General features: G+C 47.5%; 2 long non-coding RNA genes across 2 annotated transcripts; one reads left to right on the top strand and one right to left on the bottom strand.

Moving 5' to 3' along the window:
* Window positions 1-2,793: 2,793 nt before the first annotated feature.
* On the bottom strand, window positions 2,794-12,043 carry LOC308466049. Its single transcript, XR_013980637.1, has 3 exons — window positions 11,912-12,043; window positions 8,321-8,489; window positions 2,794-2,877 (listed from the first exon to the last, which is right to left on the bottom strand). It is a non-coding gene; the product is annotated as an uncharacterized lncRNA (long non-coding RNA).
* A 188-nt stretch (window positions 12,044-12,231) lies between these two features.
* LOC308466057 lies at window positions 12,232-13,376 on the top strand. Its single transcript, XR_013980646.1, has 2 exons — window positions 12,232-12,320; window positions 13,163-13,376. It is a non-coding gene; the product is annotated as an uncharacterized lncRNA (long non-coding RNA).
* The last annotated feature ends 4,615 nt before the right edge of the window (window positions 13,377-17,991 follow it).

Below are 17,991 nucleotides of genomic sequence, written 5' to 3'. Positions count from 1 at the left end.
ATGCAGGGAGGCAGCAGGAATACGCCTTTGAGGGAGCGATGGAAGACACCTCCCAGAACAACCACAGAGGCTAGTTACCTCTGCTCAGTTGAGGCTGGCAGGAAGGAAGGAGGCCAGGCTTGAGCATGCAGAGACGCAAGGAGCACCTTACTCTCTGGATAGGTAGATTAGGCTCACAGGAACATTTGATTGTGTGTTTCAGGCTTGTGTGGCCTACTTTGTTCTTTAACTAGAGCCCCCAAGTCCACCAACCCGAGGCTGGTGCGAAGGACACAGGAATTCTGAGCTCAGGGATTGGTTTGGAGTGCCAATACTGAATGGAGCTTGCTTAACGCTCAAACCAAGCTGTCTTCATTTCAGCAATATAATTAAGGCAGGAGGAGTCGGCCACTGTGAGAAAAGGATTCTAGGCTAGATGGGCCATTGCCTGATCCAGCAGGCTATTGGGTTGTTGCTGTTGCTGTTGCTGTTGCTGCTAAACCATTGTGGCAGCTTCAGAAATGCCCTCCGACCTACAGCAAATCACTCGGGAGATGTACCCGTACATCCAGTTCTGCTTTCTCTTCACCCTGGCTTGATTTTTTTCTCTTAACGTGGTGTGCCAGCTGCTCTGTCGTGGCACGTGGCTTGGGACTTGGTGTCTCTAAGGACCCCCTACGGAACGTCAAATCAAAATCCACCAATCCTCTCTCTTTTTTAAATTGCGCTTTCGCGATGACTTGCACTCGCGATGGTGTCAGGGTGGTTATACGCGGTCCTGCTTTTCATGCAGTTTGCAAATGTTTTTTGGGCGGACAAACCGCTTCGTTGGCAGCAGATGCGGCTCCTGCATCAGTCCCTGCTGAAATCCTGTCACTTTTTATGCCACAGATGTCCTGGGTTGTTGCTTTTTTGGCCCGTTTTCGGTGCTGCAGTGCAAGAATTGACCCTGCAGGTGGCAATGATGCAATAATGTTGGGGAAACATTGCATAGCCGCTAATAAAGCTGTATGGACAGTCCAGTTTAAATCCACCACCAATGCTGTGTTGTTTTGTCACTGCTACGTTGCAGTTGAGAGCCACTGTTTTGTAGTTGAGCTAAGATTTTATTTTTTTTAATACAGTGATATTATAACTACAAAAATGCAAATTGAATGAGCAGAATATGGTGTCCTCTCTTAAAAGTAATTCTTCGCTCTTATCACCCACAAAGGACAATAGCTCCTCCCAGGTCTCACCTGGGAACTTTCCTTTCCCCTCCCAGCCTCTCACCCTGGGAGACCCACATTTCCCAGGGTCCTCCATTGATTATCACCCCCATGATGAGTATACATATTCTAGACCTTAACATAAAGGCCCCAGGCATAGGACTCCAAAGAAAGAAGAAAAAGAAGAAGAACAAAGGAGAGCAACAGAAGAAAGAAAGAGAAAATAGAAAGAAGAGGGGGGGGAGATAAAATACGAAAGAAACATTAGGAAAAGATACCAAAAAAGAGAAAACTACTAATTTCCCATCTGCAAATTACATTAAAAAAAGAAGAAATGGTTAATTTAAAATATTCAGCCCATGCTAACATCCATCTTTTCTATCTTCAGTTAAACAATATTTCTTTTAATTCAAGGTCTCTGAGATTCATCCTCCCCCCCCCCCCGCAACAAAGAGCCACTGTAGTGCAGTGGTTAGAGCATTGGGAGCGCTGGGAGACCAGGGTTCAAATCTGCACTCAACCATGAAGCTTATTGGGTGTGACCTCAGGGGCCAGTCACTCAGCCTAACCTACCTCACAGGGTTGTTGTAAGGATAAAACGAGAAGTCTTTAACCCACCTTGGAGGACAGACAGGATAGGAATGTAATAAAGGATATAAATAATAAAAATGTTCCAGAATACATCTCCCAGCTGCTCCCCTCCCCGCGTCTGGAAGGGCTCGAAGATTAAATGTCTTCGAAATATTTGTTTATTGTTCCATTTATATCCCACTTTTCCTACGAGGACCTCAAGAAATGATTCTCCTCTGTATTTCATCCTCATCAGAGCCCTGTGAGATACCCCCAGTGAGCTTCATGACTCAGTGGGGATTTGAACCCTGGTCTCTCAGGTCTCTGGGACGCAGGTGGCACTGTGGGTTCAACCACAGAGCCTAGGACTTGCCGATCAGAAGGTCGGCGGTTCAAATCGCGCGACGGAGTGAGCTCCCGTTCCTCGGTCCCTGCTCCTGCCAACCTAGCAGTTCGAAAGCACGTCAAAGTGCAAGTAGATAAATAGGTACCGCTCTGGCGGGAAGGTAAACGGCGTTTCCGTGCGCTGCTCTGGTTCGCCAGAAGCAGCTTAGTCATGCTAGCCACATGACCCGGAAGCTGTACGCCGGCTCCCTCGGCCAATAAAGCGAGATGAGCGCTGCAACCCCAGAGTCGGCCACGACTCGACCTAATGGTCAGGGGTCCCTTTACCCTTTACCTCTCAGGTTCTAGTCTGATCCTCTAACCACTCTGCCACACTGTTCCACGGACAGGGGTGAGGTTGCAAGCCTCACAATGCCTCCCGTTTCAGTCTTGGGTTGCCGCTGCTCCTGGAAGCACTCTCCTCTTTAGAAGACGGAAACGAGCTAAGCTGGTTCAAGTGCTGTTCCTAATTGGTGTCCTCGTTAGGGGCAGTAATTAGTGCAGGCTCTGGCCAAGTGCTCACCATGTCCCAGGCTTACACTGAGAAAGGCCTGACCTTCCCGTAAACCCCCTTCTTGTGTTAATGCCCTACCAGATTCCTCTTGGAAGACTCCCCCAAGTCCCATTTACTGCATCTCAACAACAAGGATACTGTGGAAGGTGCGGGAAAAGGGTACCTGTTCTCTGGGAGGAAAAGCTGAAACGTCGTTTGCTTCCCAGTTCAGAAATGAAGGTGCTGGAGAGGATGTAAAACCAAGGTTTATAAAATGATGCACAGTGTGGGGAATGTCGATAGATGGGGAGAAAACCCCCTCATCGCGCTAGAACTGGTTGACATACAGTGGTGCCTCAGGTTACAGACGCTTCAGGTTACAGACGCTTCAGGTTACAGACCCTGCTAACCCAGAAATAGTACCTCAGGTTAAGAACTTTGCTTTAGGATGAGAACAGAAATTGCATGGCAGCGGCATGGCAACAGCGGGAGGCCCCATTAGCTAAAGTGGTACCTCAGGTTAAGAACAGTTTCAGGTTAAGAACGGACCTCCAGAACGAACTAAGTTCTTAACCCAAGGTACCACTGTACAGTGAAGCTGTTCAGGACAGATAAAGGGGGAAATCGTTCCTCAAAGTTAACCTACAGAACTCACTCCCACAGGAGGCAGTGACCATCCGTCTCCTCTTCTCCAGGCTAAATATACCCTACCCTGGCTGATGGGAGTTGTAGTCCAAAACTTTTGGAGGGCAGGAGCTGGTTGCAGGCTGTGCTATGGGCTGTTCTCTGGTGCTCTAGACTGTGCCTGGGCCAAATTGCCTCCCACCATCCAGATTTTGATGCTCATCGTATAATCTTACAAAAGCCGTGCACCTGATTTTGGATCCGCTGAGCTCCCGGCAAGCACCCTTTCCCTGGACAGCTAAAATCTGAGCCTCTCCTCACATGTTTAATGCTGGCAGAGGGAAATCCATCTCTACAGTCCCGCTCCCTCCCCGCAACCACCCTGAATAATTCATCAAGAGCATAATTGTTAGGTCCGTCCGAGAACCAGTTCCTCTCCTCTTTCTCTCTGTTTCCTTCCTTTCTTCAGCCCGACAGCCTTTCAGGGGTAAAGTTTTTAATTACAGCTCAGGGAGGCTTCTCCGCCAGACAGCAGGGGCCTTGATGCCGGCTGCTGGGCCGCAGAGATGGCTATTTATACAACCCGAATTAATCAGGTGCAACATTTCAGCTGGGAAGAATAAGGGAGGGCTATTTGGTTTCCCATTTGTATATGTGTGTGTCTGAAACAAGCTGCACTGGATTTTCAGTGTAGCAGAAGAAAAAGCAGGTGACTGCACTATGGGGCCAGTCTGGGAACCTGGGGAAAGCCAAGAGAGAAGCTACAGTGGGGAGAGACACAGTTGACTAAGGGTTATAGTAAAGCAAAGGATATTGCAGAGCTGTGGAAGGCTCAGAAAAGGGCACTGATCTGCAAAACTGTCCCTGTTACAGATGCCACATACTGTAATACCTATTCAGCATTTGCAAGAAATAAATATGTTATAGAGTGACAGCGCTTAAACTTTGGAACCATTGACGTCAGGCTGGTTTCTTCACTGTACTGTTTTGGGCACCTGCTAAAAATATAGAATTGTTGGAAGGGACCCTGAGAATCATCTAGTCCAACCCTCTGCAATGCAGCAATATTCAGCTGTCCCATACAGGGATCGAACCTGCAACCTTGCTGTTATCAGCACCACACCCTAACCAAATGAGCTATTAAGACCACCCAGGTGTTTAGAAAGTGGGTGTGAGTTTTGATCTATTGCTGTTTTAACTTTCTCAAACCTTAAATTGTTGTTATTTTTTCTTATTGATAATTTTTTTAAATCTTTTTTGTAAACCGCTTGGAGGTTTTTTTTTAAAAAAAATCAAGCATTGTGTATATTTTATGAAGTACAATAAATAAAATCTCTAAGCAGGGCATGCAAGGTACAACCCCGAAACCACAAACAAAAGGTCCATACATAGCATCAGCAAACGAGAAGAAACCTATAAAGCATTTAAGCAAAACATTGAGACCTAAATCCTGTGCTTTGAAGAAAAACCATAGTGACTCATGTTCAAACCCTAAACTGTGGCCTGTCGTAACTACTGCCCGTTGAAACAAGCCTACTTCGCAACCCGCAAGTTGAGTTTCTCTTGTCTCAAACAAGCCATTGCCTTAAAAACTGACTTTTTGCTCGTCCGCAGTGTGTTCAGAGGGCGGAAGTGGAAGGGATGGAAGCAGGGAGAGTCTGCCTCTTGCCTTGTGGGGAGGGCAGGTCCCTGCTCTCAAAATAGGAAGATGTCAGATGAGGTTGGCCAGTTAGAGAAGCAATTAGCAGCTGCTGGTCGTATTTCCAGACAAGGCACCTGTAAAGCACTCTAAGCCTGTAAGCAGCAACCTATTAAACTGCTTTCACCTTGGCAACTCCTCCCTGGCTGCCGCGTAGCCTCTTTGCTGAGCCCATGCTATAATCTGCTGTTCACACGCCCAGGTTCGCCAGGCAGCCCGTAGCCGTCTCTCTGCATCCAGCGATCATAGCTTGGGTGGCGCTAGCAACTCCCAGGCGCTGGAGAGCCAGGGAAGGGGTGGTGGTGCTGGCAACCAAGCTACACTGGGGAACAGGTGCAGTTCAGAGGAAGAGCGTCTTGCCTTCCGTACAGAAAGTCCCAGATTCTATCCCTAACAACATATCCCGGTGGTACTGCAAGAAGTCTGAAATGCTGGAGCAGGGGTCAGCAAACTTTTTCAGCAGGGGGCCGGTCCACTGTCCCTCAGACCTTGTCAGGGGCTGGACTATATTTTTTTTTGGGGGGGGGAAATGAACAAATTCCTATGCCCCACAACTAACCCAGAGATGCATTTTAAATAAAAGCACACATTCTACTCATGTCAAAACGCCAGGCAGGCCCCACAAATAACCCAGAGGTGCATTTTAAATAAAAGGACACATTCTACTCATGTAAAAACATGCTGATTCCCGCACCGTCCGTGGGCCGGATTTAGAAGGCGATTGAACCAGATCCGACCCCCGGGCCTTAGGTTGCCTACCCATGGGCTGGAGGCCTGCTGCCACTCAGAGTAGAGGACACTGAGATATATGGACCAGTGATCTGGCTTGGTGTAAGGCTGTTTCCTACGATCCCATTTGTGAAGGAATGCAGCTTAGCGGGGCGTCTGCTTTGCATGCAGGAGAAGGTCCCAGATTCAATCTCTGGTATAGTATCTGCTATGAATGCAGAAGGCCGCAGGTTCAATCCCAGACCCTCCAAGTGTCCCTATTTTCAAGGGACATTCCCGGTTTCTGATTTGATCTTGGAATGTCCCGCTTTTCCTTAGGATATCCCTATTTTTTTCAGAGAAATGTTGGAGGGTATAGAGTTATGCAACCCCTGAGCCAAGGAGAGTCTAACGGAAGTCTAACGGAATCCGTTCAGGAAGGCCATTCAACTTCCAAAACATTCGGAAACCAAGGCACGGCTTCTGATTGGCTGCAGGAAGCTCTTGCAGCCAATCGGAAGCCACGTCAGACATTCGGGTTCCAAAGAACATTTGCAAACCGGAACACTCACTGCCAGGTTTGCAGCATTTGGGAGCCAAAACATTTGACTCGCAAGGCGTTCAGGATCCAAGGTACGACTGTACAACCTTTAGAAGACATCTGAAGGCAGCCCTGTATAGGGAAGTTTTTTAATGTTAAATGTTTTATTATGTTTTTATATGTGTTAGAAGCCGGCATGCCATTGGGGACTGAACCTGCGACCTTCTGCATGCAAGGTTGGTGCTCTGCCCCTGAGCTACAGATCTGCTCCTATTACCTTGTGCATCACATCACCTGGGACTGATGGGAATTATAGTTTCAAACATCTGGAGGGCACCAGGCTGGCAAACGCTGGTCTCCACAGTCATAAGGTGAAGATTCTAGAGCAGGGGTCAGCAACGTGTGGCCCGTTGGCTGGAAGTGGCCCACAAAAACCATTTTACCGGCCCAGGAGCCACCCTCGAACCGAGCTGCCCGCTTGGCAAGTCCCCCACGCACTGCACTAAACCAGCGCAGCGCAGCACGGGGACTCACCAAGTGGCGCCATAAATCACGCCTGCGCATGTCCAGACGCTGAAAATTGCTTCTGCTCAGGCATGATTTTTGGCCTCTGGGCATGTGCAGAAGCGATTGTTGGTGCCACGGACATGCACAGACCTGATTTCCGGCATCGCGCTGTGCCAGTCCAGCCCACGGACAGTCTCCGTAGGAATGATCCGGCCCATGGCTGGTAAACTTTGCCAACCCCTGTTCTATAGCCTTGGGGAGCTCAAAGGGTGCTGTAATTTTCATCTGGCCAATTCCCACCCCCACCCCCCACAGTGAAAGGTTTGGGACTTCATCATCTCCTTTAAGTCGTTTGCTTGGATTGCTGCCAAAGATTTCAACAAATTTGGGGCCTGGGCGAGAAGCTGAATTATTTATTATCAATTAGAACTTTTCAGGGTTTTTGACGTGGCGCTCAGAGCTCGTATTGTTTGGGACCTGCATTTAACGCTCCCGCAGATAAAAGAACGAAATTATCACTCGGGAAGCTTTTATTCCAAGCCGGCTCTGAGATACCTCCTTTGCATATTTGGCGAGATTTTCCAGCTACAATTCAGTGTGTTAATGCTACATCTTGTGGCAGGCTGTAGCGTTGGGAGGAATAAATTTAGAAACACAGACACGTTAAAATGCACCTGAAGACCATCCAGTCCTTCTGTGCCTCTTCGCAGATCAGGTTTGTGCTGATCTCGAAGCAGGATCGGTGGAGCAAAATGGGCTTCCAAATGCAACCTGGAAAAGACCTGTGTTTAAATATAACCTTTGCCCACAAGCTGGTAGGCAGGAGAGCAGGGAGCCTGACAGTAGTGGGCGCCAGAGAGCCAATGACAAGGGAGAGAGTTCATTCTAGTTTCACCCCAGCTGAGTTCTTCAGGGGCAACACTGATACCTAAAGGAGGATGCTGACCGGCAGGGCCACCCTCTGGGCTGCATGTAAGTAGGAAGGCAGGCTGGTGGCAGCTGGCTCAGATTGGTGCAAGCAGTGCCTCATTTGCCCTCATGGATAATCTACGAGATCATATGCGCCTACTAGACCGCTTCAGTTGGCAGAACTGCCCCTGTTACAGGTGCCGCAGAATACCTGTTCTACATTTGTAGAAACTTGACATTTGGCAGCATTACACATTGGAACTCCCTGCCTATTGATGTCAGTCAAGGCGCCTTCAGTCCTTTCAGTGCCCACTAAAAACATCCTTCTTTAGACAAGCCCACCCAGATGTTTAAAAAGTTGGTGTGGCTTTTAATCTCTTTTTAGTCTGTGGTTATTTTAACTTTCTGAAAGTTTTATATTATTGCTGTTAATTTTTCTTATTGATAATTTTATTGTTTCATCTATTTTGTAAACCGCTTTTTGAGGTTTGTTTGTTTTCCTACAGTTAAGTGGTGCATGAATTTTATGAAATAAATAGAATAGAATAGAATAGAATAGAATAGAATAGAATTAGAATAGAATAGTTTAGAATAATGGAGCAGCCTCTATTTCTAGGAAGCAAACTGCAGGTAAGGCAGTTGGGTGTAAGCATATTGAAATGCAACTTCCAGATTCTAGTCGGAATCTTCTGCCTTACCTCCTGCACCAGCAATGCTAGTAGTTCCAGCTCTGTCTTTAACTGGAGCTGAGATTCCCCTTGGGCAACAGATGTTCAGGAACATCATCTTTCTTCTGAGCCCTCTGCCATTCTCTTCTGTTGCCACATGGCCTTTCCTATCCATCCGTCCCCCCAACCTGGTCGTGTGCTGCAGGTTTGCAGTGGAAAATAGGAACATACATCTGACATTAGATCCATATAGCATTGCATGCTGGACCCTCATCAAATCCAGAACCAGTTTTGAGAGGGGCTTCAGTCCCACACTGGTTTCAACACACGCCCTTCTGCTGCCCAACTGTTGCAGCTTTTGGTCAAATAGAAGCTTCAGTGGTTTTTAATTTTTTTTTATACTTTTCAGATTTATAGGTAAAGGTAAAGGGACCCCTGACTATTAGGTCCAGTCATGGCTGACTTTGGGGTTGTGGCACTCACTTTACTGGCCGAGGGAGCCGGCGTACAGCTTCCGGGTCATGTGGCCAGCATGACTAAGCCGCTTCTGGCGAACCAGAGCAGCGCCTTCCTGCTGGAGTGGTACCTATTTATCTACTTGCACTTTGACGTGCTTTTGAACTGCTAGGTTGGCAGGAGCAGGGACCGAGCAACGGGAGCTCACCCCATCGCGGGGATTCGAACCGCCAACCTTCTGATCAGCAAGTCCTAGGCTCTGTGGTTTAACCCACAGTGCCACCCGCGTCCCTTTCAGATTTAAACATTTCACTAATTATTACAATCATCTTAACATTTCAAAACATGACTTCCTTCTCCCTCTTTCTGTGGTTCCTTAAATTTATTCTTAATATATTCTGCATATCCAGATTAACTTAACTTGCTCATTTATTCATCTTTTTAAAATATATACTCTTATGAAACTGCAGGTTATTACAATAATCCTGCCAATGTTCTTATCTGTTTACAATTTATCTGTAAATATTCAGTAAACCATTTCCATTCTTTTATAAAAAGTTTGTTATCTTGATTTCTTATTCTTCTGGTATGTTTTGCCATTTCTATATATTCCAGAAGTTTTTGTATCCATTCTTCCTTTGCTGGGACTTGTGCTTTTTTCCATTTGGGGGCAAGGAACATTCTTATGTTACATGAGTAAGTTTCTATACGGCTTAGGTAGTTCTGTCCCTATAATTCCCAAAAGAAAGGCTGCTGGGTTTTTGTGTGTGTGTCTGTGTGTTGTTTTACAAAGGTTATTTTAAACATCCTTTTCATTATACAGTGGTACCTCGGGTTAAGTACTTAATTTGTTCCGGAGGTCTGTTCTTAACCTGAAACTGTTCTTAACCTGAAGCACCACTTTAGCTAATGGGGCCTCCTGCTGCTGCTGCGCCGCCAGAGCACGATTTTGTTCTCATCCTGAAGCAAAGTTCTTAACCCGAAGTAATATTTCTGGGTTAGCGGAGTCTGTAACCTGAAGCGTATGTAACCTGAACCATATGTAACCCGAGGTACCACTGTATATCATTTCCCAGTAAGCTTTAACCTTACCACAAGACCACCACATATGATGAAAAGAACCTTCAGGAGCCACAGATTTTTGCAAGAATGCAAAAAGCTTGCTGAACCTGTTGAGCCGGCGCAAAAAGTAGAGTGTGCAAATATGCCATGGGCCACATTTTCCATCTTTCAAGGTACCTTCAACAACCCTGTTTGAAGGGGGGGGAACCTAACAACGCTTGCCTGTCTTAGAGGGAAGCCCTATGCCACCTGTTTGCTGGGAGCCCACTTCATTGTGCATCATATTTGTCTGTCTCCCTCGATGTCCACCCTTGGTGGCAACCAAAACCCACTGCCGGAGGAGGCTGCTTCAGTGGCCCATCTAGTCCAGCTTCCTGTTCTCACAGTGACCAACCAAATGCCTCTTTTGGGAAGCCGGCCAGAAGCAGGACCCCAGCACAAGAGCCCTCTCCCCTCCTGCGGTTTCCAGCAACTGGTACAGCGGTACCTCGGGTTACAGACGCTTCAGGTTACAGACGCTTCAGGTTACAGACTCCGCTAACCCGGAAATAGTACCTCGGGTTAAGAACTTTGCTTCAGGATGAGAACAGAAATTGCGCGGCAGCAGCGGGAGGCCCCATTAGCTAAAGTGGTACCTCAGGTTAAGAACAGTTTCAGGTTAAGAACGGACCTCCAGAACGAATTAAGTTCTTAACCCGAGGTACCACTGCACTCAGAAGCATCACTGCCTCCGACTGTGGGGACAGAGCATAGTTATCTTGGCTGGTAGGGACGTGGGTGGCGCTGTGGCCTAAACCACTCAGCCTCTTGGGCTTGCCGATCGGAAGGTTGGCGGTTCAAATCCCCGCGACAGGTTGAGCTCCCGTTCCTCGGTCCCTGCTCCTGCCAACCTAGCAGTTCGAAAGCACAGCAAAGTGCAAGTAGATAAATAGGTACCGCTGCGCTCTGGTTTCCGTCAGGGTGTTGCACAGCGCCAGAAGCGGTTTAGTCATGCTGGTCCCGTGACCCACCCGGAAAGCTGTCTGTGGACAAACGCCAGCTCCCTCGGCCTAAAAGCGAGATGAGTGTCACAACCCCATAGTCTCCTTTGACTGGACTTAACCGCCCAGGGGTCCTGTATACCTGAAGGAGCGTCTCCACCCGCATAGTTCAGCCCAGACGCTGAGGTCCAGCTCCAAGGGCCTTCTGGCGGTTCCCTCATTGCGAGAAGTGAGGTTACAGGGAACCAGAGGGAGGGCCTTCTCGGTAGTGGCGCCCGCCTTATGGAACGCCCTCCCTTCAGATGTGAAGGGAGACATCAGAAAGCAGCCCTGTTTAGGGAAGTTTTTAAATATTTAATGCTGTATTGTTTTTAACACTTGATTGGAAGCCACCCAGAGTGGCTGGGGAAACTCAGCCAGATGGGTGGGGTATAAATAATAAATTATTATTATTATTTACCTTTACATTTTATCATGGCTGGTGGTAGCCATCAATAACCACCTCCAGCCTTTCCTGGCAGCCTGACCCTCTCCCCCAAAGCCCACCTCAGATGCCACCATTGGCATATTTCGCCCCTGTTGCCAGAGCCTCCTCTCCCCCCCCCCCGGCACAACTGCTGCTGGGCATGGCTGCCATTTTAAACCCAGGCGTTCTGCTCTCCCTTGGGTCAGCAAACAAGGGTCTGAGGTGTGGGTGCTTTTTGGGGGGTGGGAATGGCTGCTCCTTTGTCTGCCCAGGGAAACGGACATTCCTTCGGGTCTGCAACTCTGGGAGGCCTGACTTGAGCACAGATGGGACTTGGGGAAGGGGGTGTGGAGAGGGAAAAAACCCCTTTTCCTCACCCGCCCCCGCCTTTCCAGGAGGTGACAAAGAAGTAAAAGGGCAGAGCCTGATATTTAATTTGGGTTGGGGAGGGAGGGAGGTGGGAAAACACATACGCACACCCCTCGTCCCAACTCCCCGCAAGGAGCCTTCCCTCCGAAAGGCCTCTGTTGTGTCACCAGCTCCACAAAGCGCCCGTGATAAATGAAAGGAACTGAGTCAGGGCAGAGAGGAGGGGTGGGAAGGGTCCCTTTCTCTTCTGGGTCTCTTTCCCAGCTCCTGTTTGCCTGCCTGTCTCACCCTGCTCCCATTGATCAGGCATGCAGAAACATTCCCTCTCCTGGGCGCCCATTGTCGACACCCGGTTGCCAGGCTGCGGCTGGCTTGAATAGTTCCACTAAGCCCGGCTTCTCCAAAAACCCTGGCCATCCGGTGCTCTGGGTACAGGGGGCGGGGGCGGTGTAGGGGGCAGACAGAGCCAGCCCTCCTTCCCCCTCCCTTCTTCCAGGCAGAGATGGCGTGGAACACCCCTGAGTCCAGCTGGAAGGCGGAGGAGCAGGGAGGCAGGCGAGCAATGACATCACGCCTCTCCACAATCCCTTGCTGGTCTGGGTCACACATGGGAATGTAAGAGGAGCTGACTGGATCAGGTCCAGCATCCACTTCTCACAGTGGCCAACCCCCACTTGACTTTAGAATGTATATAAAGGTAAAGGTAAAGGTACCCCGACCGTTAGGTCCAGTCGCGAATGACTCTGGGGTTGCGGCACTCATCTCGCTCTATAGGCCGAGGGAGCCGGCGTTTGTCCGCAGACAGCTTCCGGGTCATGTGGCCAGCATGACTAAGCCGCTTCTGGCGAGCCAGAGCAGCGCACGGAAACACCGTTTACCTTCCCGCCAGAGCGGTACCTATTTATCTACTTGCACCTTGACGTGCTTTCGAACTGCTAGGTGGGCAGGAGCTGGGACCGAACAACAGGCGCTCACCCTGTCACAGGGATTTGAACCGCCAACCTTCTGATCGGCAAGCCCTAGGCTCCGTGGTTTAGACCACAGCGTCACCCATGTCCCTTTATAATGTATATAGAATCATAGAATTGTAGGGACCAATTAGAATCATCTACTCCAACCCCTCTACACTGCAGAAATCTTTTGCCCGACATGGGGCTCAAACCCACAACCCTGGGGTTAAGAGTCTCATGCTCTACTGGCTGAGCCATAAGTTATGATGTATGCCGCTGCTGAAATATAGTACAGTCTTGGCTGGTATGGCTATGACCAGGTCTTTGACCCGCTTTGCACGAACCTTATGCTTTACCCATAAAGGAGAAGAAGAGAGAGTCATCATTGTTTACTATCTGAACATTCTTTTTTTTTTTTAATGAAGTTTTCTTAACACTTTTCACAATGCAATAAAAGACAAGCTAAATCTATACAAGGAATAATAAAAAGAAAAGAAAAGAAAAGAAAAAAAAAGAAAAGAAAAGAAAAGGAGATAGGAGAATACAATATCCTCTTTCACAAATATATCTTAACTTTTGTCCCATGCAGAAAAAGATGTGTCTTCCTAGCTCTCACCTGAGAGCATCCTTCTCTTTGCCTAGCCTTTTACCTGGAGAGATCTCACCTTCCTTGCTTCTCACACAGGGGCTTTCTGAACATTCTAAATTCAACTTGCCCATCCGGAAAACCATAAGAAACGTGATGTCTTGTGTTTCAGTATTTGATGTATGAATGCGCCGCAAATATATTGTTGTAATTTTTACCTTTTCTTAAATCGTTGTTTATTTAATGTTCAACTGTTTCATTTTCAACTGTTGTCATACTTTGATAAAAATTATATTAACACATTTAAAAAGTTGGCTCGCTATTGCATAGTTGCATAATTTTATTTAGTTTTTTAAAGTAAAAATAGCAGTGCACCCACAATTTCCTCTAAGCGCCCCTGAATTTGTACTGCCTCAGGTAAGGAAAGTTAGGGTTGCAATCTTAACTGCAGAAAGATCTTATTGATATTTATATCCCCGCTTTCCCCCAAGAAGATCAAGGTAGCTTACATGGCTGTCCCTGCTTTATCTGTACAACAGCCCCGTGAGGTAGGCTAGAGACCGTGAGAAGCCAAAGGTCACCCACTGAGCTTCCCCGCAGACTGGGAATTTGAATCCTGGTCTCCTAGGCCTAACACTCTAACCACTAAACTCTACTGGAATGTGCAAAGGAGGAGCGGGTGGAATCCAGTAGATCACACAAGACTGAAGCCAGTTCTCCCCTCTGTTAGTTTGGTCCACTGGGGAGTGGGGTGAAAATGCACAATTGGGAAATATACCTTTATTTGAGTCAACCACAGTGTTGCAAAACAGCAGGCAGCTGAGGAACTGAAACTGAAAAACAAGGAAGAGGTGATGATGTTCTGGTCCAGTGGAAAACAAACAAACCAGGAGAGGGCCCAGGAAGGCTCCCATTTGCTCTCCACTCTGAACTCAAAGGGTGATGAAAGTCCAGCACTCAGGTGATTAGCATAACAATCCTTACAGATCCAGCTTGGTCCTGAGCCCAGGGCTTGCTCAATCCAATTTCCACTCTCTGCTCTTTCTTTAGAAGCCTAATTCCTGCCACCGGGATGGTTTTTTTTAAAAAAGAAAAACGGACCTTCTTAAAGAGACAGGCACCTTCTTGCTCCTCCCGCTTTGCTCACAACAAACACCTGCCGCTTTCCAGAAATAATAGTTGCGTCAGGCACATCATACCTTTAAAACACATCCGACGCACATTTCAAGCACACGACCTCCGCCAAGAAATCCCAGGGACTGTATGTAATTTTATTTGAGACAGTGGTTTAGAAGGTGAGTCACAAATCAGTGATATCATCACCATCGTCTCTAGTTTGTTAAGGGTGCTGGGAATTGTAGCGCTGTGAACTACAGTTCCCAGGACTCTTGGGGGGGGGATTCATGTGTTTTCAATGTGTGTGGATGTTCTTTCAACGTACGGTGTGGATCTGCTTAACTATCGGATAACGTAGCCTACCCTAACCCCACAAATCTTAAATATTATAATTGTTGTGGGGTTCATTATTTAATATATCTTCCACTATGGCGGTAAATTAATACACATGACACAGCCCTTCCCCTATGCACTTCATATCCTACATAATCTCAGCATTCCTTACAGGGTAGATAACGTGGTACGGTGCCCTCTGCTTTTAGGACTCCAGTTTCCATCAGCCCCAGCAAATATGGAAAACGGTGATGGATTATGAGATATGTAGTTCAGCACCATCTGGAGGGCCCATTCATTCCCTAAGGAAGAAGGTGAGCATGACATCATTGAACTAACTCATTAAAAGAGGATTGCACCAATTCAGGGAGGAAAAGGCTACCAATGGCTACTAGCCATTATTAACAGCTGGGGTAGCTCAGTGGGTAGAGCATGGACCTCTTAATCTCAGGGTTGTGGGTTCGAGCCCCATGTTGGGCAAAAGATTCCTGCATTGCAGGGGGTTGGACTAGATGACCCTTGGGGTCCCTTCCAACTCTACAATTCTATTATTCTGTATACTGTGCCTCCTTGGCTGGAAGCAGTGATGCTTCTGGATACTGGTTGCTGGAAGTTGCAGGATGGGAGAGTGCTGTTGCGCTCAGTCACTGCTTGTCGATTTCCCAGAAGAGGCTTCTTTTTTCTAATTTTTTAATCAAAATTAAAACAAGACATATTATCCAAAAACATATCATCCTTGTCCCCCCCCCCATTTTTCCTCCCTCCCCCCCCCACCCCCCGACTTTCCTCATTTCCAGTCTTTGGTTTCTCTGAGACTGCTGTTTTCTGCATGTTACAAAGTTGTATAGATCCTCAAACTATTTAGCTGATTATTATCAATAAAAAGTTTGTGAATCTTTATTCAAAACCTGCCAGGCAGTCCAGTTCGCTTTGTTGCATCTTCAGATACTTTGTAAAGGGTTCCCATTCATCCTTAAAGTCACAGTTATCCTTGTCCCGTAGCTTATATGTCAGTTTTGCCAGTTCTGCATAGTCCGTCAATTTTTCTTGCCATGATTCTTTAGTTGGGGTTTCTTCAGACTTCCATCCTTGTGCTACCAGAACTCTCGCGGCCGTTATCGCATACATGAAGATGTTTTTCAGCTTTTTTGGCAGGTGTTTCCCTACAATCCCCAACAAAAATGCCTTGGGTTTTTAAAAAAATGTTAAATGGAACATTTTCTTCAATTCATTGTGTATCATTTCCCAAAATTTTTTAATTACATTACAATCCCACCACATATGATAAAATGTCCCTTCCTTTTCCTTACACTTCCAACATATATTTGAACTAGTTTTGTACATTTTCCCTAACTGCACTGGTGTTGTGTACCATCTATAACCCAGAAGAGGCTTCTGATTGGCTACTGCGAGAACAGGATGCTGGACTAAATGGGCCACTCAGTGGCCTGATCCAGCAGCTTCTTCTGACATTCCTAACTCTCCTTGAGCTCCATGTGGGCCATGTTGCCCAGAAATCATGGGCTACACAGAGCCCAGCAAAACTGGGTTGGTTGGAGAGTCTTAGGATAAGCAAGTCTTTGCTTTGGAGGGTGGGGGCAGAGAAAGTACTGTTTGCAAAGAAAGTGTTAAATGATGAGGTATGATGTCTTCAAAGCCAACAGTTCAAGCAAGGTAAACTATCGACTCTCCAAGTTTTGTGCCTTTCCTTTTACTTCCTCTCTCAGTTAGCAAGGCTTGTTTCTGTTTTTGTTTGCTTGTTTGCTTGTTTTGGCCTGGACTCCCAGGCCTTTTGAGTGTACTAACTGGGGTTACCAATTCCTTCTCCCACTCCACACACAGAGAGAGTTTTTGCCTTTTAAACAGCAGCAGGAGGTGCAGAGATTTAACAGCTGAGATGCTATTCCCCATAACTGGAACTTTATCTGTGTTCACACTCCCGTTTAACTTTGCATCCAGGGTGCTCCCGACGCTGATTTGGGACACGTTGTGTGGGCAACCTTTGCCACAATTTTATTTATTTTTTTATTAAATTTATATCCCGCCCTTCCTCCCGAAACAGCCCAGGGAGGCAAATGTAACACCCTAGAACTCGCGGACGTCCGCTGAAGCTGAATGTTGGAAGATTCAGGACCGATAACAGAGGATTTATTGACACGGTGCAGAGTGAGTTAACCTATGGAACTCCCTCCCACAAGAGGCGATGGTGGCCACCAATTTGGATGGCTTTAAAAGAGGAGGAGAGGGCTGCCGATGGCTACTGGCCACAATAGCTCAGCTCTGCTATGGAGGAAGCAATGCTTCTGAACACAAGTTGCGGGAAGCCACAGCAGGGGACATTAATAGGGTGCTTGGGTGCTGCTTGCGGGTTCCCCACTGCGAGGACAGGGTGCTGGGCTAGATGGGCCTGATCCAGCCACCTTCTCTTACTTTCTTATGTTAAATGTTGTAAACAAAATTCCTATCACATAAAACAATAAAAGCACATTGAAAACACTTCCAGGAAAGATGTGGATAGATCCTTATCTTCCCTGCCTTCTCTTACAAAATGCTTCTTTTTGATGTGTTCTCTCTCTCTCTTGCCCCAAACCAGCTTCAATCCCAATTGAGAAAAAGAAAGACTTTGCTGTGTTTTAAGCCAGTGTACCCAGCATTCATGTTCTGAGTAGCTAAAGCAGCACCAGTTACCAAGAAACCTTGGCAGCCCTCTCAGGCTGGCTCAAGGGAGGCAAAACAGCTTGATCTGAAGAAGATAGGAGGGGGGCTATTTGTTTTTTTTTTTTTTACAGCACAGATAGATAGACAAACAGGATTGCCCAGAAAAAGTCTGCAGGCAGAGCTTGTTGAGAAAGCCACGGTTTCAGGAACTGTTTCCAAAAGTTCACCACGGTGCAGTGTGTGATTCTTAATCTTCTGGGGCGAGAGTTCAAGGAGGCCCAATCTCTTTGGGGGTTTGTGTGTGTTGGTGTGTGTGTGCCTTTAAGGAATCCGGCTTGGCTGTGCCCCCTCTCCTCCCCCACCTGAGAACCAATTAAAACTCCATGAATTCAAGTGGGGGGCTTTTGTCCTTGGCAGGGGCTGGCCTGACAAAAGACTTCTCCAGGCAGGGATGAAAGCTGTTATTCAGCAAGCTGGGGGTTTGTTCCCATTCAAATCACTTCCACTCCACTCTCCTTTTCTCGCTTGCTCTCCTCTGAGTTCCCAGGCCGGGCTCCCTGCCCGAATGGACCCCCCCCTCAAAAAAAACCCTGCCACCATCCCCCTGTGCTGAGTTTCTCCCTCCCCATCCCAAGTGGCCATATGCAAGCTTGGGGGATGGCCAGCAGTGGCAGGAGCCCCAGAGGCTGAGCTGGAAGCTGCCTTGCAAAACTTAAAGGCGGCTG

The sequence above is a fragment of the Podarcis pityusensis genome (genome assembly GCF_964106645.2).
Source record: "Podarcis pityusensis genome assembly, chromosome: 16".
NCBI lineage: Eukaryota > Metazoa > Chordata > Lepidosauria > Squamata > Lacertidae > Podarcis > Podarcis pityusensis.
Note: the sequence above shows the minus strand (reverse complement) of the source record. Positions and strands in the feature narration are given on the sequence as shown.